At 38.2% G+C, this 23,003-nt stretch overlaps 1 protein-coding gene across 5 annotated transcripts in view; it reads left to right on the top strand.

Annotated features, from left to right (window-relative positions):
* LOC132350750 (zinc finger protein 33B-like) overlaps window positions 1–23,003 on the top strand; it is a 47,066-nt gene that overhangs the window by 10,476 nt on the left and 13,587 nt on the right. For 2 of the 5 annotated variants that reach the window (XM_059900199.1, XM_059900194.1), the window contains exon 1: window positions 17,035–17,136. The exons of 1 other annotated variant lie outside the window; for it this stretch is intronic. The gene's annotated coding sequence lies outside the window, so the exon portion shown is untranslated. Of the gene's footprint in view, window positions 1–17,034; window positions 17,137–17,583; window positions 17,733–20,735; window positions 20,802–23,003 lie in introns of those variants that run through there. 2 more of the 5 variants (XM_059900196.1, XM_059900195.1) reach the window with 2 other exon arrangements.

Genomic DNA, 23,003 nt, shown 5'->3' with positions numbered 1-23,003 from the left:
TCATGGGCAATTTGATAGGGATCGCACCAAATCTGTAGATTGCTTTGGGCCCTGTCCTGACTTCTAACACCAAAGACAAGTTTACCATTATTACTGTAATTCATTTTATCCATTTACTTAGAAATAATTTTAACATTAAAAAAACTTTCAAAAATAAGACAAAGAACTCTCTCCTTCACTCAGATTCTCCAGTCATGAACATTTTGCCATATTTGCTTCATCATCATTTTCCCTATATATGTGTATGTTATGCATAGAAATTTCTTAATCACTTGAGAGTAGGTTATAGGAATCATTCCCCTTTACTCCTAAATTCTTAAGTGTATGTTTCCTATGAGCAAGGATACATTTCTTACATAACCACAGTACAATACTCAAAATCAGAAAATTTAACATAGGTATAATAATAATATATAAAGTATACTCCGTGTTCAAAATTCCACTAATTGTCTCAATTAAGTCTTTTATATCTAATGTTTTGTTTCTGATTCAGCATCCAATCCAGGGCCTTCTGTTTCTGGCCAAGGTAAAGTAGCAGGACTGGATTTACCTGAAAGAAAGAATCAAAAAAATGAATAACACCAGAAATGCTAAATACATGAGTAAATATAAAAGTGTTTTTCATAACTTAAATCTCCTTGAAAGATAACTGACTGCTTAAACATAAAGAGTAACAGTGTATTATAGGGTTTATAACATATGTATAAAGTAAAATGTATAATACTAGCATAAAAGCCAGGAGGGGAGAAATGAAAGCAGACCACTGGCAGGCTCTTATACTATATGTAAATGGTATAATATTACTTGAAGGTAGCCTATGATAAATTAAAGTTGTATATTACAAATGCTAAAGGAACCAAAGTTAGAAATGTATATTTTAAATGCTAAAGAAACCAAAAATAAGGAAACATTTCTAACCAATAAGCCAACAAAGATTTTTTTAATTATAAAAAAGTAGTCAATACAAATGAAGGAAGAAAAATATACATTCTTTCAAGTGCGTATGGAACATTTATCAAAATAGGCCATGTTTGGGGCAATAAAAGAAGTCTTATGAATTTAAAAACATTCAAGTCATTAAAAATATGCTCTCCCACCATATTGGAGTTAAATTATAGATTAATAACTGAATATATCTGGAAAATATAAAAATATTTGGAAACTAACACATTTCTGAATAATCCATGGGTCAGATATTTAGAAATCAAACGGGGAAATTGGAAGGTAATTTGAACTGAAAGAAAATGGAAACACAACACATCAACACTTGTGGTATGCCACTACAACTGCACTTAAATGGAAATTTATACATTATTTTTTTTTTAGAAAAGAAGAAAGTTCCCTAATGATGACCTCAGCTTCCACTTTAAGAAACTGGAAACATAAGAGCAAATGTAACCAAAAGTAAGTGCAAGAAAGGAAATAATACAGATCAGAACGTAAATCAATGAAGTAGAAAACGGGAAAATAGAGAAAAATCAGTGGACTCAAAAGCTGGTTCTTTGATAAAATAAATGAAATTGATAAACCTGTAGCCAGAGCGGTTAGGAAAAAAGAACAAACAAATGACCAATATCAGAAATGAAAGAGCTTACATCACTATAGAGTCTATAGATATTAAAAGAAAAATAAAGGATTATTATGAACATGTTTTGGGCAGTAAGAGTGGACCAAAAGAGAGACATTTTATTGATGCACAAGATTGTGGGAACTGGCAAGTCTGAAATTTGCAGGGCAGGCCAACAGGCTGGAAATTACAGTCTTGAGTCTGAAAGCAGTCTGGAGACAGAATTCCTTCCTCTTTGAAGGACCTCAGTCTTTTCTCGTAAGGCCTTCAACTAATTGGAAGAGGCCCACACATATTATGAAGAATAATCTGTTTTACTCAAAGTCTACTGACTTTGTTAATCACATTATATATATACTAATACTAATCATATATGCATTATATACATATGATTTATTATAAAGAATTGACTCACATGATTATAGAGGCTGAGAAGTCCCAAGTCAGCAAGCTGAAGACCCAGGAGATCTGATATGTAGTTCCCATCCTAGTCTGAAAGCCTGAAAACCAGCAGAGCCAATGGTGTGAATTCCAGTCTGAGAGCAGAAGACTGATGCCATAGCTCAACCAGTCAAGCAGAAGTTCTCTCTTACTCAGCCTTTTTGTTCTATTCAAGTCCTCAGTTGATTCGATGAGGCCCATTCACATTAGAGAGGGCAGTCTGCTTTATTCAATCTACTGATTCAAATGCTAATCTCGTCCAAAAATATCTCACAGACACACTCAGAATAATGTTTGACAGGAACTTCCCTGGTGGTCCAGTGGTTAAGACTTCTCGCTCCCAATGCAGGGGGCCTGTGTTCGGTCCCTGATCGGGGAACTAGAGTCCGCATGCTGCAACGAAGATCCCGCAGGTGGCAATGAAGATCCCACGTGCTGCAACTAAGACCCAGTGCAGCCAAGTAAATAAATTAAAAAAAAAAAACCTGTTTGACAAAATGTCTGGGCAACCTGTGGCCCAGTCAAGTTGACACAGAAAATTAACCATCACGCACATCTAAAAAAATATCTTCACAGCAACTTCTAGACTGGTATTTGACTAAGCAATTGTACTCCATAGCCTAGCCAAGTTGACACATAATACTAAGCATCATAGTCCACTCCTTGTCAATGTGGCACCTATATGTATCTCCTTAAGCCATACTTAATCTCCAAATAAAGTCACTAATGTCATATTTCCTGCTAACATGATACAACTATCCTATGTACAATAAAAAACATACTAACCTTTTCCTCAAAAGAGAATGCAAAGTCCTTGGATGATGCTGAGTCTTCCTGATATCTTGTAATTTAAATGCTGTAATGTTGAGTTAATATTTTTTGCATTATATGATAATGGGATAAAGAGGGAAGAAAACAATATACTGTACATGTGATATATATGATATGTGTTATATACACACACACACACACACACACACACACACACACACAAAAGTACAGTTGACCCTTGAACAATGCAGGGTCTAGGGGCACTGATCCCCCACATGCAGTTGTAAGTCCGAGTATAACTTTTTTTTTTTAATTGTATTTATTTATTTTATTTTTATTTTTGGCTGTGTTGGGTCTTCATTGCTGCGCACGGGCTTTCACTAGTTGTGGAGAGTGGGGGCTACTCTTCGTGGTGGTGTGAGGGTTTCTCATTGCAGTGGCTTCTCTTGTTGCAAAGCACGGGCTCTAGGCATGCGGGCTTCAGTAGTTGTGGCTCATGGGCTCAGTAGTTGTGGCTCACGGGCTCTAGAGCGCAGGCTCAGTAGTTGTGGTGCACAGGCTTAGTTGCTCCGCGGCATGAGGGATCTTCCCGGACCAGGGCTCGAACCTGTGTCCCCTGCATTGGCAGGCGGATTCTTAACCACTGTGCCACCAGGGAAGTCCCTATCCCTAACTTTAGAAGGGATATCTCAACACTCCCATACCACTGGACCCCTAGAAATTTCACTGAGGTAGAAGTCCCCTGAATTTGTGTCAGATTTATTTATCTCCCTCTGACAGGCAAATGACACACCAATGAGTCTAGAATGGTTCTACCATTTTGCTCTCAGCAGACACCGAATTAGCCTGCACCTTTATCTTGGACTTGAAAGCCTCCAGAACTGTGAGAAATGCATTTCTGTTGTTTAAACCATTCGGTTTATGGTATTCCGCTATGGCAGTTTAAGCTAAGACAAGTGGTAAACTGAGTCAAACTAAAGTTGCAATAAAGCCCAGACAAATTCAAATGCAGATCAAATTTACTCACCCTCAGGACTTCCCTGGTGGTCCAGTGGCTAAGACTCCAAGCTCCCAGTGCAGGGGGCCTGGGTTTGATCCCTGGTCAGGGAACTAGATACCACATGCTGCAACTAAGAGTTCACATGCCGCAACGAAGATTCTGCATGCTGCAACTAAGACCCGGTGCTGCCAAATAAATTAATTAATTAGTTTTTTAAAAAAGCAAACGAATTTACTCAGCCTCCCACTCTAGCAGCCTGACACAAGGGGCATAAACTTTTCTGGGGGGTAAATATTATTTGTTCCATCTCCACTCTTCTTTTTATTCAAATGTCTATGATATAATTTTGAAATGACAACATGTAAACAAGCAATAAAATGTTACCCGTTGTTGAGGGGAAGCAGTTAATACAAGCCCACCCAGAGATGCCCCAGATATTGGTATTATCAGGAACCTTAAAATACCTATGAAAAAAATCTAAAGAAACTTGGCAAGTTTTTCAAGATGATTGTACCCTCCTAACAGCTCTGCGTAAGAGTTCTAGTTGCTCCACATCTTCATCAACATTTAATGTTGTCAATCATTTCAATATTAGCCATTCTTTTGAATATTAAGTGTTATCTCATTGTGGCTTTTTTTAAAAAAATATTTATTTATTTATTTATTTATGGCTGCATTGGGTTTTTGTTGCTGTGCCCGGGCTTTCTCTAGTTGCAGCGAGCAGGGGCTACTCTTCCTTGTGGTGCATGGGCTTCTCATTGCCGTGGCTTCTCTTTGTTGCAGAGCATGGGCTCTAAGCATGCGGGCTTCAGTAGTTGTGGATCGCAGGCTCTAGAGGGCAAGCTCAGTAGTTGTGGCGCGCGGGCTTAGTTGCTTCGAGACATGTGGGATCTTCCCGGACCAGGGCTCGAATCCATGTCCCCTGCATTGGCAGGTGGATTCTTAACCACTGCACCACCAGGGAAGTCCCCTCATTGTGGTTTTAATTTGAACTCATTCTCATGTACTTATTATGTATTCATTCTAAGTTTGTGTATCTTCAGTGAAATGTCTGAGTATTTCACCCATTGTTTACCAGTTTGTCTTTTTATTATTGATTTGAAGGCATTCTTTACATATTTTGTATATGTTCTTTTTCAGATGCATGTAGTGTGAATATTTTCTCTCACTCTGTGGTGTGCTACTTTTTTAAATTATTTATTTTGCAGGAAAGTTTCAAGCACACTGTAAAACTCCTGTATTCCTTTGACTCAGATTCCCCAAGTGGCAACAGTCCAAGGAATCCCTTTTATCACATCCATCTATATGCAAATGCATTAACATTAGTCTTTTTCTGAACTATTTGAAAGCAAGCTGTTGACTTGATACCCTAAACGTTTCAGTGTTTATCTCCCCCAAACAAAGGCATATACCTATATAAGCATTACAGAGACTTCCAACTCAGGAAGTCAATATTGATTCAATCCACAGACGCAATTCAAATCTCATTCACCATCACAAAAATGTTGCTTTTTTCTTGCTGGGTTAAGTTCCTTTCCAGGAACACTTTTTCAATCATTTTTAATGAGTCTTTAGTATTCCTGAATCCAGAATAATAACAGTCCTTCCCTGTCCCTCATGTCCTCGATAAGCACTGACCAATAAAAATATAATGCAAGCTGCATGTATAATTTAAAGTATTCTAGTAGCCACATTAAAGAAAGAAGAAACAGAGAAAAAAAAAGATAATTTCAATGATACCTTATCCTGGTACAAGTACGTACCCCCTGCTTTTCAAGAGTTCACTTTATGCCACTTTGCTTTTGTGAAAGACCTACATTAGTACCCATTTTTGCTAGCCAAAAGAAATCCAAAGAGGATTTTTGCTTTACAAAGAAAGGCAAAAAGCAAAAATAGCATTCAGTATTTGTTTTGCATGGAGCCATTATAGATCCAGCTCATACCCCAAGCAGTGAGAGCGGCACCACCAAGCTCCTTCTCTGGGAACTACACTCAGCATCAAGCTGCCATAGCTTTGAACTGTGTCTGTGGGCATCTGTGTTTTATCTTGATTTATTTTGTGCATCCATTAGCAAAATGTATCCTCAGGTAAATTACTTCTTCGCTTTATGCCATGTCAGCTTACCAAAGGTTTCAGAGGAACACTTCTTCAGAGAGCGGGGGGTACCCGTATATCAAAATATTATCATTTCAACATGTAACCAATATAAAAAATTGTTGAAATATTTCACAATCTTTTTCTTCATACAAAGGCTTTGAAATATGATGTACATTTAAACTTAAAGCACATCTCAGTTCATACTATCCACATTTCAATTGATCAGTAATTACACGTCTACTGCCCACATTGAGCAGTGCAGTCTTAGACAGTTTTTTCTTTGTTTCATTTTGTTTCTGTTTTGTTTTAGAGTACAGGCTTCTCACTCTGTAGCCTGACTCTCTCTCTGTATCTGGCTGATATTTCCTCACGACCAGTATCAGGTTATGGATTCCTGGCAGGAACACCACAAAAATGATGCATTGCCCTGCTGAGTTAGATGTTGACCTGCCCCGCCACTCATGACATTAACTCTGATAACCTGTTTTCTGAAAGAGATTGTGGAGAATTGGTATCATTTCTTCCATAAATGTTTGGTAGAATTCACTAGTGAACCCACAAGGCCTGGTGTTTTCTGTTTTGGAAGGTTATTAATTATTGATTCAATTTCTTTAATATACATAGTCCTATTCAGATGATCTCATTCTCCTCTTTCTGGTAGATTGTGTCTGCCAACGAATTGGTCAGTTTATTTAGGTTATCAAGTTTGTGGGCAAAGGGTTGTTCTCATTATTCCTTTATACCCTTTTAATGTCCATGGGGTTATTAATGATTGCCCCTCTTTCATTTCTGATATAAGTAATTTGTGTTTTCTCTTTTTTTCTTATTTAGCCTAGATAGAGACTTATCAATTTTATTGATCTTTCAAAGAGCCAGCTTTTGGTTTCATTGATTTGTCTCTCCTGATTTCCTGATTTCTGCTCTAACTGTTATTATTTCTTTTCTTCTACTTACTGAGGATTTAATTTGCTGTTCTTTTTCTAGTTTTCTATCATGGAGGCTTAGATAATTGATTTAATATTATTCTTCTTTTCTAATATATACATTCAATGCTATAAATTTCCCCCTAAGTATCATTTTTGTGGCATCCCACAGATTTTAATAAGTTGTATTTTCATTTTAATTTAGTTCAAGATATTTTAAAATTTCTCTTGATATTTCTTCTTTGACCCATGTATTGGTTAGAAGTATGTTGTTTAATCTCCAAGTGTTTGGCAATTCTCCAGCTTTCTTTCTGTTATTGATTTCTAGTTTAATTCCATGGTGTTCTGTGAGCATACACTGTATGATTTCTGTTCTTTTTTTTTTTTTTTTTTAATTTATTTATTTATGGCTGTGTTGGGTCTTCGTTTCTGTGCGAGGGCTTTCTCTAGTTGCGGCAAGTGGGGGCCACTCTTCATCGCTGTGCGTGGGCCTCTCACTATCGCGGCCTCTCTTGTTGTGGAGCACAGGCTCCAGACACGCAGGCTCAGTAGTTGTGGCTCACGGGCCTAGTTGCTCCGCGGCATGTGGGATCTTCCCAGACCAGGGCTCGAACCCGTGTCCCCTGCATTGGCAGGCAGATTCTCAACCACTGCGCCTCCAGGGAAGCCCGATTTCTGTTCTTTTAAATGTGTTAAGGTGTGTTTTATGGCCCAGAATGTGGTTTATCTTGGTGAATGTTCCATGTGAAATTGAGAAGAATGTGTACTCTTTTGATTTTGGATGAAGCAATCTCTAGATGATGCAGTTAAGATCAGCTCTATTTTTATTGATTTTCTGCTTGCTGATCTGGTCATTTCTGATAGGGGAATGTTGAAGTCTCCAACTATAATAGTCAATTTGTCCATTTCTCCTTGCAGTTCTATCAGTTTTAGCCTCATGTAGTTTGATGTTCCATTGTTAGGTGCATATAATGTTATGTCTTCTTAGAGAATTAACTCCTTTATTATTATATAATGCCCTTCTTTTTTTAATATTTATTTATTTATTTGGCTGTGCCAGGTCTTACTTGCAGCACATGGGCTCTTGGTTGTGGCATGTGGGATCTTTAGTTGTGTCACACAAGCTCTTAGTTGTGGCACACGGGCTCTTAGTTGCAGCATGCAGGATCTAGTTCCCTGACTAGGGATCGAACCCAGGCCCCCTGAATTGGGAGCATGGAGTCTTAGCCACTGGAACACCAGGGAAGTCCCAGTATAATGCCCCTCTTTATCCCTGAAAATCTTCCTTGCTCTTCCTTGAAGTCTGCTCTGTCTGAAATTAATATAGCTACTCCTGCTTTTTTAAAATTAGTGTTGGCATGGTATATATTTCTCCTTCCATTTACTTTTAATCTGTATGTGTCTTTATACTTAAAATGAGTTTCTTGTAAACAATATATAGTTGGGTCTTGTTTTTTGATCCACTCTGAAAGTCTCCGTCTTTTAATTGGTGTAATTAGACCATTGACAAAGTGATTACTGACATAGATAGATTAATATATAACAGTTGTTACTGTTTTATGTTTGTTCTCCTTATTCTATGTTCCTTTTTTTGTCTTCCACTCTTTTCCTACACTTTTGTGGTTTCAATTGAGCATTTTATATGATTCCCTTTTCTCACCTTTCTTAGCATATCAATTCTTCTTTTTTTTCTTTTCTTAGTGGTTGCCATAGAGTTTACAATTTACATTTACAACTGATCCAAATCTACTTTCAAGTAACACTGTACTGCTTCATGGGTAGAGCAAGTACATTATAATAATAAAGTATTTCTAATTCCTCCCTCCCTTCCACTGTATCACTGCTGTCATTAATTTCACTTACACATAAGGTATAATCATCTAGTACATTGTTGCTGTTATTATTTTGAATAAACTATCATCTATTAGATCAATTAAGATTAAGAAAAATAAAAGTTTTTATTTTACTTTCACTTATTTCGTCTCTAACATTCTTCCATTCTTTATGTTGATCTGAGTTTCTGATCTGTATACTTTTCTTCTCTCTGAAGAACTTTTAATATTTCGTGCAAAGGCAGGTCCACTGGCAACAAATTCTATCAATTTTTGTTTGTCTGAAAATGTCTTTACTTCACCTTTACTTTGAAGTAAAGTATATTTCAAAGAATATAGACTTATTGGTGGATTTTTCCTTTCAACACTTTAAATATTTTATTCTACTTTCTTTTTTCTTGCATAGTTTTCAAGAAGTTAGATACAATATAATTTTGGGGGGGAGTAGTCTTTTTTCTCTTTGCTTTTCAGCTTTGGAGACATATCCTCAAGCTCAGATTCTTTCCTTAGCTCTACCCAGTCTACTAATGAGCCTGTCAAAGGGATTCTTCATTTCTATTACACTATTTTTGATTGCTATAATTTATTTTGATTTTTTCTAAGAATTTTCAACTTTCTGCTTATGTTACCTATCTGTTCTTGCATGTTGTCTTCCTTTTCCGATAGAACCCTTGGCATGTTAATCACAGCTATTTTAAACCTGTAGTCAGTTAATTCCAACATTTATGTCATATCTGAGTCTGGTTCTGATGCCTTCAATCTCTACACACTGTGCTTTTTGACTTTTAGCATGCCTCATGATGTTTTTTTGAAAGCCAGACATGATGTACTGGGTGAAAGGAACTCCAGCAAACAGGCCTTTAGTGATGTGATGAAAAGGTATGTGGGGAGAGGAAGTGTTCTGTGATGATGAGGTCTCAGTCTTTTGATGAACATATACCCCTGGACTGTGAACTTCACCAGTGCTTCTCAGTTATTTTCTACTCTCTTAGGTGGCACAGGATAGCTAGGTGGGCTGGAGTTGGGTATTCCCCTTCCCCCTGCATCAGTTAGGCTCTGATAAAACCCCAATAGGTTAGGCTCTGGTAAAATGGTTTCTTTTGAGGGAAGGTCTTGTTCAGAAGACTGGCATGCTCTGGCATATTTCAAAATGTTTACTTTTCTCCTTCCTTTGCTAGAAGCACGAGGGAATTTTTCTCCAATATTCACTGTGAGAATCTGGTAAAGTTTCTGGAGTTCTCCCAAAACCGGGCGCCCTCTGGAATTTCTAACTCCCAGACTTGTCCACATTGAGCCTCCAGCAATTTCTCAATTACAGCTGAAGTTTTCCTCCTCTGGTACTGGTTCCCTTGGAGGCTTGTGCCCCAATAAGTTGTGATTCTCTATATCTACTTGTCTATCTCTCCAATTTTTGGACAGTGGTTTGTACTGTGACCTCACTTCTGTCTTGGATCTAAGAAGAATTTTTGATTTTTCAGTTTGTTCAGCTTTTTACTTATCGCTAGAACTTAGTGACAACTTCCAAGCTCCTTTCACGGTGATTTTTCTTTCTTTTTTTTTTTTTTTTTTACATCCTCAAATGCTTTTTAAAGTATCTTTAATTCTGTTTGGAGTAGACTTAGAGTTGTTTTTATGATTTGTGTTTTGTTTGTGGGAGGAGCTTTCCTCATTTAGTTGTGTGAAAATAATATGCTCATTTTCTGCAATATTTTATTTTCTACTTGTTCATTTTTGTGAAATTAAGGAGTTTTACATAATTCTTAGTTTAATGATATGCTTTTCTGTCAGGCCAGCCATGTCTAGGCAGTTTAGTCGGTTTATTATTTGCTCGTTTTGCTGGGTAAGGAAGGGTCATTCTCTGATTTTATGGCTCTCTTTTGTTTTATAAGACCCTAAAATTTCCTCTTTTCTTTTCTTGTTTTTTTTTTTTTTTTTTTTTTTGTCTGTGCCACACGGCTTGTGGGATCTCAGTTCCTCAACCAGGGACTGAACCCAGGCCCTTCATAGTGAAAGCACAGAGTCCTAACCACTGGACTGCCAGGGAATTCCCCCTCTTTTCTTCTGTTCTTCTTCACCACCCAGTTACCAAACAACCCTTCTTCCTTACTGTTTGCTTTTTTTTTTTTTTTGTCCCCCAGAAGCTGGCATTTGGAAGACTGTCCTTTTAAGTCATCCTTTTTCCTTTAAACAGAGTCTGTCCCTTTAAACCAAATGCCAGGACCTTAGTCTGCCTATTCTTTAAATGACAAATACTTTGAAATCCCTTACCTGCAGTCATGCTCTGATAAACCTGTTTTTTTTAATTGAAATATATTTGGCGTATAATATTATAAGTTTAAGGTATACAGTATGTTGATTTGATACATTTATATATTACAATATGATTAGCATTCATGTTGGAATATAAACTGGTATAATCATTTTGGATAACTGTTGGGCAGTTTCCTAAAAAGTTAAACATATACCTACATGTGACCCAGTCCTTCCCTTCCTAGATATTTACCCAAGAGTAGTGAAAGCATATGTTCATACAAAGACATATACATGAAGTTTGTAGCAGCTTTATTTTTAATAACCCAAAGCTGGAAACAATCCAGATGTCCTTCAGCAGGTGAATGGATATACAAATAATGGTAACCATAAAATGGAATACTACAGAAGAGTTGAAAAGAAACAAGCTATTGATACACATAACAACATGAATGAATCTCAGACTAATTATGCTGAGTGAATGAAGCCAGTCAAAAAAGAAGGCACACTGTATGACTCTACTTATGTAAGATTACAGAAATGCAAACCATAGACTGGGTGGCTTAAGCAACAGAAAATTATTTTCTCAGATTTCTGAGGACTGGAAGTCCAAGATCAAGGTGCCAGCTAGCTTGGTATCTGGTGAGAATTTCCTCCTTGGGTTGAAGATGGCTACTTTTTCCTCATATGTCCTTTTGTCTGAGTGCATGGGGAGAGAGAGGGATTGATTTATCTTTCTTCCTCTTCTTATAAGGCTACCAGTTCTATCAGATTAGGGCCCCACTCTTATGACCTCACTTAACCTTTATCACCTCCTAAAGACTCTGTCTCCAAATACAGTTGCATTGGGGGTTAAGTCTTCAACAAATGAATTTTGAGGGGACACAATTCAGTCCATAGCAGGGACCTAGAAGGAAGGAGACTTAAATCATAATGTGTGTTTTCTATGCTGCCTAACACATTGCCACAAAATCAGTGCCTTAAAACAACACACAATTATTATAGTTTCCCTGTGCCAACAGTCCAGGTATGGGCTAGCTAAGTCCTCTGCTCAGAGTCACACAAGGCTGCAATCAAGGTGTCATCCAGGGTTAGGATCTCACCTGAGGTTTGGAGTCCTCTTCCAGATTAACATGGTTGTTAGCAAGTTCATTTTCTTGCAGCTGTAGAACTCAAGGTAGCTTGCAGCTTCGATCCCAGGATGAACGTCTCTTCATTCTTGTCTCTGATCTTTAGACTCTCTTTTAAAGGGATCACCTAATTAGGAAAGGACCAGAACGAATAAATCTCCCTTTTGATTAATTTAAATTCAAATAATTAAAGACCTTAATTACACTTGCAAAATCCCTTCATTTCTACCATAATATCTTCTCACCTTTGCCATACTTTAGAAGCAAATTACAGGTCTTTAAGGATCATCTTATAATTCTCCCCAAACAAATCATGTCAGATTTTGGCCTGGGGAACCATGGATGTAGTTTCTATTGGGTTGGCCAAAATGTTCGTTCAGTTTTTTCTATAAGATGGCTCTAGTAGCGCTTAGTTGTCTTTAACTTCATTCGAAACAATTTTGTTAGATTGTATTGTGACAGCTGTCTTATCAGCGTACATTTTAAAAAAACCATCAAAATTGGTGACTTTTTGTGTAGCCATTTTAATATTGAAGATGGAAGGAAAAAGCAACATTTTCGGCATATTATCCTTTATTATTTATATCAAGAAAGGTAAAAACGCAACTGAAACGCCAAAAAAGATTTGTGCAGTGTCTGGAGAAGGTGCTGTGACTGATCGAATGTGTCAAAAGTGGTTTGTGAAGTTTCGTGCTGTAGATTTCTTGCTGGATGATGCTCCACGGTTGGGTAGACCAGTGGAAGTTGATAACGATCAAATTGAGACATTAATTGAGAACAATCAACGTTATACCACGTGGGAGATAGTCGACATACTCAAAATATCCAAATCAAGCGTTGAAAATCATTTGTACCAGCTTGGTTATGTGAATCGCTTTGATGTTTGGGTTCCACATAAGTTAAGCGAAGAAAACCTTCTTGACCATATTTCTGTATGCGATTCTCTACTTAAATGTAACGAAAACGTTCCGCTTTTAAAACAAATTGTGATGGGCGATGAAAAGTGGATACTGTACAACAATGTGAAATGGAAGAGATCGTGGGGCAAGTGAAATGAACCACCACCAACCACACCAAAGGCCGGTCTTCATCCAAAGAAGGTGATGTTGTGTATATGGTGGGATTGGAAGGGAGTCCTCTATTGTGAGCTCCTTCCAGAAAACCAAACGATTAATTCCAACAAGTACTGCTCGTAATTCGAACAACTGAAAGCAGCACCTGATGAAAAGCGTCCGGAATTCGTCAACAGAAAACGCATTATCTTCCATCAGGATAGCGCAAGACCACATGTTTCTTTGATGATGAGGCAAAAACTGTTACAGCTTGGCTGGGAAGTTCTGATTCATCCATCATATTCACCAGACATTGCACCTTCAGATTTCCATTTATTTCGGTCTTTACAAAATTCTCTTAATGTAAAAAAATTTCAATTCCCTGGAAGACTGTAAAAGGCACCTGGAACAGTTCTTTGCTCAAAAAGATAAAAAGTTTTGGGAAGATGGAATTATGAAGTTGCCTGAAAAGTGGCAGAAAGTAGTGGAACAAAACGGTGAATACGTTGTTCAATACAGTTCTTGGTGAAAATGAAAAATGTGTCTTTTATTTTTACTTAAAAACCGAACTCCAATAAAGATGTTAAAAAAAAAAAAAACCGAAGGAAATTTTTGGGCAATCCAGTATTTACTGATGAACGATAATTCACACATATAGACATGCAAGTATTTTTACATAATAAGTGTATCACTTTTATTTATTGTTATATTTGTTTAGTACCTGCCTTATTCTCAAGATAGCTTTTGGTGGTAATTCCTACAATTGATGGATGGACAAACACAAAATATACAAGTCATATACAGAAATAACTTCTTTCACAAAAATATGCATACACACCAAGTTCACTGACACAATAAATTCTTAAAACATTCACATAACCTAACTAGAAAGGACAGGCACCACTATTTGAGCGCTTTCCTTATGACAGACACTGTCATATCTCCATGAATACATACCTTACATAGACTGCTCTGTTTTGTTACTGGAGTGTGTCTTTTAAAAAAAAAAAATTCAGAATATATTTTGAATATCCCTTGTATGATTTAGTATACTTCTTCTACTTTATCGTATTTAATGGCTGCTGCTTATTACTGTACTTTGTACAGTAATGATGATCATAATTTACCAATAAAATCTTTTGAATGTTTGTATTGACTCAACTAAACTGTGAAGGACATTCTTTATATAAGTCTTGAACAATTATTAGCTCAGTATACACCCCAAGAAGTGGAATTACTTGAGTAAAACACTTACTCATTTAAAACTTTGATACAGACTAGCCTCTGGAATCTTTGATGAATTATACTGACAGTAGAAATGAATGAGAATGAACAATTTCTCAAACTCACGTAAATCCTGGATATCTTAAAATTTTTGTGCCAAATATTCTTCTACTTTAACACAGAATTTAATTTTCTCTTGATGACTTTTCTCTCTGTTCTTATTATTCATTTGCATTTTCTTTTTTGTTAAAAGCCTGTTTGTGTTTAACCTATCTTTATTTCAGTGTTGATCCCTTTATTGATTTGTAAAACCTGCTTATTAATTAAAACAAATTACTTGTCTCTCATATCTGTAACAAATATGTTTTCCTAGTTTATTAGGTTTTAAATCTTGTTCATCCCCTCCCCCCAAGATTGAAATGTTTAATATTTCTCTAATAAAACTTTTTGGTTATCAAACTTTGTGGTTTGTCTTTGGTGTCATGCTTTCCTAATCCAAGAATTTAGTATTTTTTTTAAAAAGCACATATGGTCTCTAAATATTCTTGAATCCATGAGAAATTTGTTTGTTGTAATATATGAGGTATGTATAAATTTTTATTCCAGATGACTGACTAGTAGCCCTAACATGATTTATTAAATCTTCCATTCTTTCCTCACTGCTTTAAATATTATTTTTATTATATAGTAATCCTTAAAAACCTGTTCCTAAATTCACTTATTCCTGGAATTAATCCTCTATGGTGTCTAACTTTTGAAAATGATGAGACTCAAATGCAATGGAATGGGTACTTTGTTCAAGCAGTTAAAATAGAGAGATCAAAGAGAGTGTCCCCCCAAGCATGGGGATCAAGAAAGGTTTTATAGCAGAAAGAACTGTGGACAATTTTGGTAGACTTTTGTCAAGTAGGTGTTGTGATCCTGCAGAAAGGAGTTGTTTTCTTTGTAATTTAGCCTGTCTCAGTCCATTTTGTCCTGTTCTTGGAAGTGGTGACTCCAAGAAGGAATTAAGAGAAAGAGGGTCAGTCTTGGTACCTAGAGAAAAGAGGTCAGTGTAAGTGCAAGGCAGAAAATTTCACAGTTCTCCAACATGGAATCAAGACTGAATGATTTTATTCATCACAGTAGTATCATATTGGTTATAATTTGATAAGTATTATATTTTTTCCAACTGTTTTCTGGCCATTATCAAATTTTTCTTTCTTCTGGATAAAATTTTATTGTTCTGTAAGGTAAATATAAATAAAAAGGTAAAGTATACAAATAACAAAAAAAATATTTTAAAATTTGCTCAGATTCTGAGTTCTGGCAAAAGTATTTACATTTTCCATCAACAGAATGCATGCCTATTTATTCAAGTCTTTTTCAACGTCAAAATGCAAGGTTTATAAGCTTCTCCATATAAGTTATCTCTTAAAATTTTAGTTACTTGCTATTGTGAATGAAAGTGTTTTCTGTTTATCATCAATAATTGATGTTATATTTTCCAAGAAAAATATTCAGGATATATTATGTAGTGAAAGGATCATCATTAATTTTTACAGCCACAAGATTTGATTCTGTGCACCTAGTACTTAAGCACAGTCACCTCTGGGAGATTTTGTGATATTCACTTTTTCTTTTCTTTCTGTGCATATATTTTATGGTTTATTTACAAATTTTTGTATTGCTTCCTTAATTTTGAAAAGTTAGTTTCTTTTTCTTCAATTTCGAGGCAAACCCTGCTTGACAGAGATGCTGTTTTCTTACTGTATTACTACATTCCATTTTTAAAAAGATTTTAAACTAAATTCCCTATTTACAAGAACTGATAACTGACATACGCCTTCCCTTCCATTAGTTTTGTGCCTAAAAGACAGTGTTTGATTGATTGATTTTTTTAATTAATTAATTAATTAATTAATTAATTTATGGCTGTGTTGGGTCTTCGTTTCTGTGCAAGGGCTTTCTCCAGTTGCGGCAAGTGGGGACACTCTTCATCGCGGTGCGCAGGCCTCTCACCATCGCGGCCTCTCTTGTTGCAGAGCACAGGCTCCAGACGCGCAGGCTCAGTAATTGTGGCTCACGGGCCCAGCTGCTCCGCGGCATGTGGGAACCTCCCAGACCAGGGCCCGAACCTGCGTCCCCCGCATCGGCAGGCAGACCCTCAACCACTGCGCCACCAGGGAAGCCCCAGACAGAGTGTTTTAAATACACCCCAGTCCTTTTACTTTTTCCTTCTTTTATTGAAGTTTCTATCTTCAATCATACAGAACACAGTAAAAGTGATCATCCATACACCATTGTCTATATTGAACACATTTAATTTTGCTGTATTTGTTTTGTCTCATATTTTGCTGAAACATTTTAAAATAAATTTAGTCCATTACTTAATATGTCGGTTTGTATCTCTAAAACTAAGTACATTCATTATTAGCACAACCATAGTTAAGCTTTCACAATTGTCCGCAAATGTCTTTTAAACAGATTGTTTGCTCCCCAAATTAAGTTTAGTTGTTATTTATATTATAAGTAGAGCCTAACCTCCCGGGGTGAGGGGAGCGCACTGAAAACTCCAGAACGACAGGCCTTCCAGAGCAATCTTCCAGCCCTTTAAACAAGAGAGATCTACTTCAACAGTTATACCGTACTAAGAAGTGGCCGCGAAGGATTATGGTAAACGTAGTTTTTGATTTGCGTGCCCAGCAGAACTCCAGCCCGGCCACCAAGTACCCTGCGCATGCGCCACTTCGCCATTTTGTTGGTCACCCTCCTGGGCCTGGAAAGTTCGTGAAGTCCGAAATCCCGAAGTTTCCAGATTTCTCAACAACTCTTAAGATCCCGGTTTCCCACCTTCCAGGAAGCAGAGGTTAGAGCGTGGGCTGGGCAGGAGGTGGCGGTGTCTCGCGGTGGGAAGGAGGGCCGCGGACGCTGCAGCAGGACCCCGAGATGGCAGGCGGCGGCGTCTCGAGCAGGACAAGGGGCGGTTGGGCAACAGTAGGGCCTCAGCTCTGATGCGGTGATGCCAGGTTCTATGCCCCCGTGAGCGGGGCATATGCGCATGCGTGCAGGTGCGCTCAGCCCCTGGGAGTGGGCGGGGCCGCGTGAATTTGCAGCCCTGCAGGGCACGTTTTGGTTTCCAGCTCTGCAACGGGGTGACTCAGGCATCCTCTAGTTTGTCTTTGTCCTCAATGGTTCTGATTTCTAGGGGACCAGTATTCCAGGGGACAGTACGTTCCGGGGGATGCAGACTTAGAGTTCTGGGTGAAGGTTCCAAATATGAATATTTCCTTTAATTTTAAATCCTCGATTCTAGGGAACAGATTAGCTCCTGTGAGTTTAAAGAGCTGGAACACCAGGAATAGAAATCTCACCCAGAAGAGAACCCTTGCGGCATTTGTTCTCTCTCCACAGTTTTGGGATGGAGACACAGTCCCAGAAAGGGGTAGATCCCAGAACTGCAGGGTACAGCAATTTTTTTTTTGCCTTGAAAAAATTTTTTTGTTTTAAATTTAAGTATAGTTGATTTAGAATGTTGTGTTAATTTCTGCTCTACAGCAAAGTGATTCAATTATACATATGTGTACATTCTTTTTTATATTCTGTCCCATTATGGTTTAACACAGGATGTTATATAGTTCCCTGTGCTATACAGTAGGACCTTGTTGTTTATCCATTATATATATAATAATTTGCATCTGCTAACCCCAAACTCGCAATCCATCCCTCCCCCAACCGTTTCCCCCTTAGCAACCTCAAGTCTGTTCTCTGTGTCTGTGAATCTGTTTCTGTTTCATAGATAAAGTTCATTTGTGTCATATTTTAGATTCCACATATAAGAGATATCATATGGTATTTGTCTCTTTATGACTTACTTCACTTAGTATGATAATCTCTAGGTCCATCCATGTTGCTGCAAATGGCATTATTTCATTCTTTGTTATGGCTGAGTAGTATTCCATTGTATATATGTACCACATCTTTTTTATCCATTCATCCGTTGAAGGACATTTAGGTTGTTTCCAGTGTCTTGGCTGTTGTGAATAGTGCTACTAGGAATATAGGGGCACATGTATCTTTTCAGCAATTCTTCATCTTGTTGAGTAAGGTGTTGTCACCACATCCACTACATCAAAGACTGGGACAGTGAATACTTGGGGGCAAATTTTAGAAACCAGAAATGAACTAGTCCCTGGATGGCAAAGGGCAGGTTGCAAAGGAAATGTCATTTCCCTGGGGAATTAAAACAGCATGGTCTCGAGAAAGAGGTCATTAGTCACAGTTAAGGAGGTTCTGCTTACAGCCTTCCCTAAAAAGTCTCACCTTCCTTGGTTTACTCTCATTATTTCCAGATTCTGAATGGAATTTACACCATGTCCATCAGCACATATGGCATTTAAGAATATGCTTAAAAGATTCTTATGAGAAACTGTGTACAGATTTGGAAAATAGTTTAAAAATAGACCTTACCTCAAAGCACTTCACTTTTTTTTTTTTTTGAGAGCTTTCTGTGGATTATTTCCCTCAGTGTATAAACAATATTAATGAGAACCTGCTGAAACAATACAGCATCAGTATTTTTCTGGTTTCAATGGTGGGTAGGGGGTAAGACCAGGAAGAGTTGCTGAGTAAGCATCCTGGGCCTTTTGTGTCAAGGGAGGCTGTCTATCAGCTTGTCTAGATATGGGACTGAATGGGAAGGGAAATGTGGGGTTAGAAAGCTGTCAGTGTCAAACAACAAAAACGGAGCCACTCTCTTTATTACGATTTACCCCTGACGTTTGAGAAATGTGCTATGTTTTATTTCATTGATTTTGAAGTTAAGTAAGCTGTTATCACATTCTATGAGGCCTGCAGCTTGAAGCTGGTAAGAGAGATGCAGGTTCTATTGAATGCCTTGTTTAAGAGCTCAGTGTTGTGCATTTTAAGAAGTGAAATGAGTGCTTTGGTTACTATCAATAATGTCTAGAACTTCAAAGGGGATAAGAAGTGTCTTGGTGAGGCCTTGTATTGTGGTTTTAATATGTGCAGAGACATGCGTGACCTTTATATTTTGGGTATCTGTGAGGCAAGAGGTTCTCAGAGTTATTTACCTCAAAGAGGGCCAACTTTGGATAAGGAATTGTTATTGCTGTCATTGAAAAGAGCATTTGGCCTAAGAGTCTGTAAGAATGTGCAGATGGGGCTGATTGTTGGTCAAAGCATCCAGTGTTAAGATGACAGGCTGAATTTGCGATAAGTTGTAGTCAACTACAAAGTTAGAGAGCACACTCTCCACATAAGACTACCCTCACTTCTGAACCATCTACAAGTTCTGAGGATTCCCCAAGTCACCCCCAGGTTTGATAATTCACTCACTGAAAGCTGTTCAATTTGTGATTATGTTTTATTACAGAGAAAGGATATAGATTAAGATCAGCCAAAGAGACACATAGGGCACAGTCCAGGAGGATTCCAACTGTGAAGCTTCCTTTTCTTCTTCATGTGTAAGCAGGACACATTATTCTCCAGGTGTTGATGTGTGACAATACGTGTAGAGTATTGTCATCCAGGAAAACTCATCCAAGCCGCATTGTTCAGTGTTTTTATTGGGGTTCCATTATGTAGGCATGATTGATTGATTACCCACGTGGTTGAACATGGTCTCTGGGTTGACTGACACTGTATGATCTAAAATCCCCACCCTAAGTCACATTGTTGGTCTTTCTGTCATGGCCAACCCCACCCTAAGACTGTACATGTATGGCCAGACCCCACCCTAAATCACATTGTTGAGATTATCCCATAAAACCTAAGGCTCCTAGGCAAACAAAGACACTACATCAGGCATAACATTCCAAGAGCCCAGAGATTACCTCCCAGAAGCCAGAACAAAGGCAAGACCTTCTCTTTGGGGAAGGCCACATTATTACTGCACAAAAGTTCAGCCAGTTGTGCTGACCCATCCTTGAGTCCCATCCTTGATCAAGGACATCCTGGTTAAGGGATAAAGCAGTAGCTCTCCAGCACATTCCATCATGTTTGATGGTGGCACTGCCATCTATGAAATATATAAACTCCATTGCTGTTCAGTTAGTTGATCTCAAGCAGCTCCGCAAGTAGCCATGGAGTCTGCAGAGGGTTCACCTTCCCTTGGATTCAGACAAGGGACTCAGAACAGGAGACGTCACCTCCTCCATGAGATCATGCTTGCAATTTGTGCATGATGGCAGGGCTGTTAAGGTACAGCATGCATAGCCGGGTAAAGATGTGTCCCTTCAAAGGTAAAGGCAAATGGTGGCTGAGAGGCTGTTAAAATAGGCACTGAACAGAATATGTTGACCAAATCTGTGACTGCAAAAGTGTTTACCTATTGCTCACTGGGTGAAGTCAGTAATTTCAGTAATACTGGGTGTGAGGGTCTTAATGGGTGGGACCGTGGCATTAAGAAACAGAAATCCACCATGAGGCACCATTTATTCTTTCTAGGTTTAAGAACAAGCCGAATTGGGCTGGTAGATGGAGAAGCAGTGGGGGTGATCACTCCTCTTTTAGGTAGGTCTTATATAATGGATTTCAATTCTTAAAAGCCCTGTTTTAATTTATAATCATCTGTATTAACTACTTTAACTAGAGAGGAAGCTCTGTGAGATCCTGTTTTGTCGAGCTCAATGTAAGTGCCAAAGATTTAATTTAATTTTAACTTATTACTTGTTGGGTCAGGTTGAGTCAGAGTGTCATGCCCACTATGGGATATTTTAGAGCAATGGGTACCTATAACAATGGGGAATTTAAGCAAGACAGTAGTTCTGAGGGTTAAGATAAGGTGTCCTCTATTTTATGATTGGTAATTCTCCTAAAGAGAATAGGGGCTACTTTGGTACAGGGTACCCTGTTTAAAATTTAGCAAGTATAACTGTTAACTATAGCCTCAGGATTGATTAAGGCCATGAAAGTTTGCCAATTGGTGCATCTCAGCAGATGTAAAAGTTAATTTAACTTATGTTGTAGAGGTGCAAAAGCCAGTCAACACCCTTTTTATTATTCTGCTGAATAAATTTTTTCTTTAGTAAATTTTAGGTTTTGAATTGGATCAAAATTGTGAGACCTGTTTCATCTTTTTCTTTCTTCCCTCATGTCCAGCTTTGTTGCTTTTGTTGTCATTGCTGGGTATACTTTGCAGGTCCTTTCTATCCTTCTCGTAAGTATAAATTTCTTCCTCCAGAAAGTCTCAAAGCAGAATTTTCAGGGTTAAGGACTTCCTCCACGGCATTTGTAGGGGTCTAGCGAGCCATCTGCTTTTAGGAGCGACTTTTAGGAGTGACGTGGTAATTGCTGTTACTCCACATGACTGACCACAAAAGGCCCATATATTGCACAGGATAGTAGGCTTTCTCCTGAGCGCTCTATACAATGCAGACCAATGCCTGGTTGACATACAACCAATGGCCACAAGGTTAAGTCCAGGATCCTCGTGTCTGTTACGGTTCATGCTGGAGTGGAGACACACAATTCAATTTTAGGCACACATGTAGGTCTGGGCTGAAACACATGACCCAAACACATGACCCAAAGAAGGACCCTAGTTCCACACTCTTGTCCCTAAACACCAGTTATACACAATTCAAACTGAGTGCAGTTTCCAGCTTTGGTCAGTAAAATCTATGGCAGAGGCAGAGGCTCAGGATGGACCCAGCAAGTGCAGCATAAAACAACAGCTCAAAACACATTCTTCCCATCAGGTAACAAAACCTGTTAGCTAGCCAAAAACCAGAGAAGAAAGACTCCTAGATCGTGGTGCTCATTGTCTAGATTATTCTGCTGCCAGGATATAAGTGGCCCCACGGAGTGCAGATTAAAACCACTCAAGCCCAAATTTGGTTTGGATGTCAAGCCACACGTGCACCAAGAGGGTGTAAAAAGAGTTTTTACTCACATCATGTGACTTTCTGGGCAGAGCAGGGTAGCCCCCAAGCTGATCCAGAACCTGCTTGAATGCCTTGAGAGAGAGTGGGAAGGAGTGGCCTGGTTTTTATTGCAGTTAGGGGCTAGGGTTGGGAAAGAGAGCACACATGTGGGCCAGAGTATACATGGGTTTCCTTGTCAGTTGGCCTGGATGTGGGGCAGAAGGGAAAGGCAGAAGTGGGCTTGAAGCCTACAGCATCAGAATTTAAAATGGAGTCAAACTCTGCCGCAGTGCTGATATACCACCTTTTGTTTATTCATTCCCCAGGTGATGGGCATTTGGGTTGTTTCTACTTTTTGGCTATAATGAATAATGCTGCTCTGAAAGACTATATACAGCTTGTTAAAAGGAAACGGACACCAGACTTGAAAATCCCCCAGCAGACAAAACCAGTTAGGCCACATAAGCAAAACTTAACATAGGTTATTTCTTGAAATGCCTCTGATAATCATAAACAAAACTTAAGTCATCTTCCTAAAATGGTGTTAGATAATCACTTTTAACTAATCTCCTGCTGTCTGGAAAACATCATTGTAATAACTAATCATTGTAAAGGTTAGATACCTTCTCATTCTCACTTTGTAAACCATTCTGTAAGGACATGCCTCTGAGCTTCCTGACACGTTCAGTTTGAAGTCTCCCTGGTTCACAGTCTGTTCTTCTGTATGCACAATAAACTCTTAAAATTTTAACTTGATCTGGTTTTATATTTGGCAGACTCTTTGTGTGGATATGTGTTTTCCTTTCACTTGGGTTGATTCTATGATCCTTTCTAGGATTCTGCATTGCAT

The sequence above is a fragment of the Balaenoptera ricei genome, chromosome 16 (genome assembly GCF_028023285.1).
Source record: "Balaenoptera ricei isolate mBalRic1 chromosome 16, mBalRic1.hap2, whole genome shotgun sequence".
NCBI classification, from domain to species: Eukaryota; Metazoa; Chordata; class Mammalia; order Artiodactyla; family Balaenopteridae; genus Balaenoptera; species Balaenoptera ricei.
This window is presented reverse-complemented; position numbering and strand designations above follow the sequence as displayed.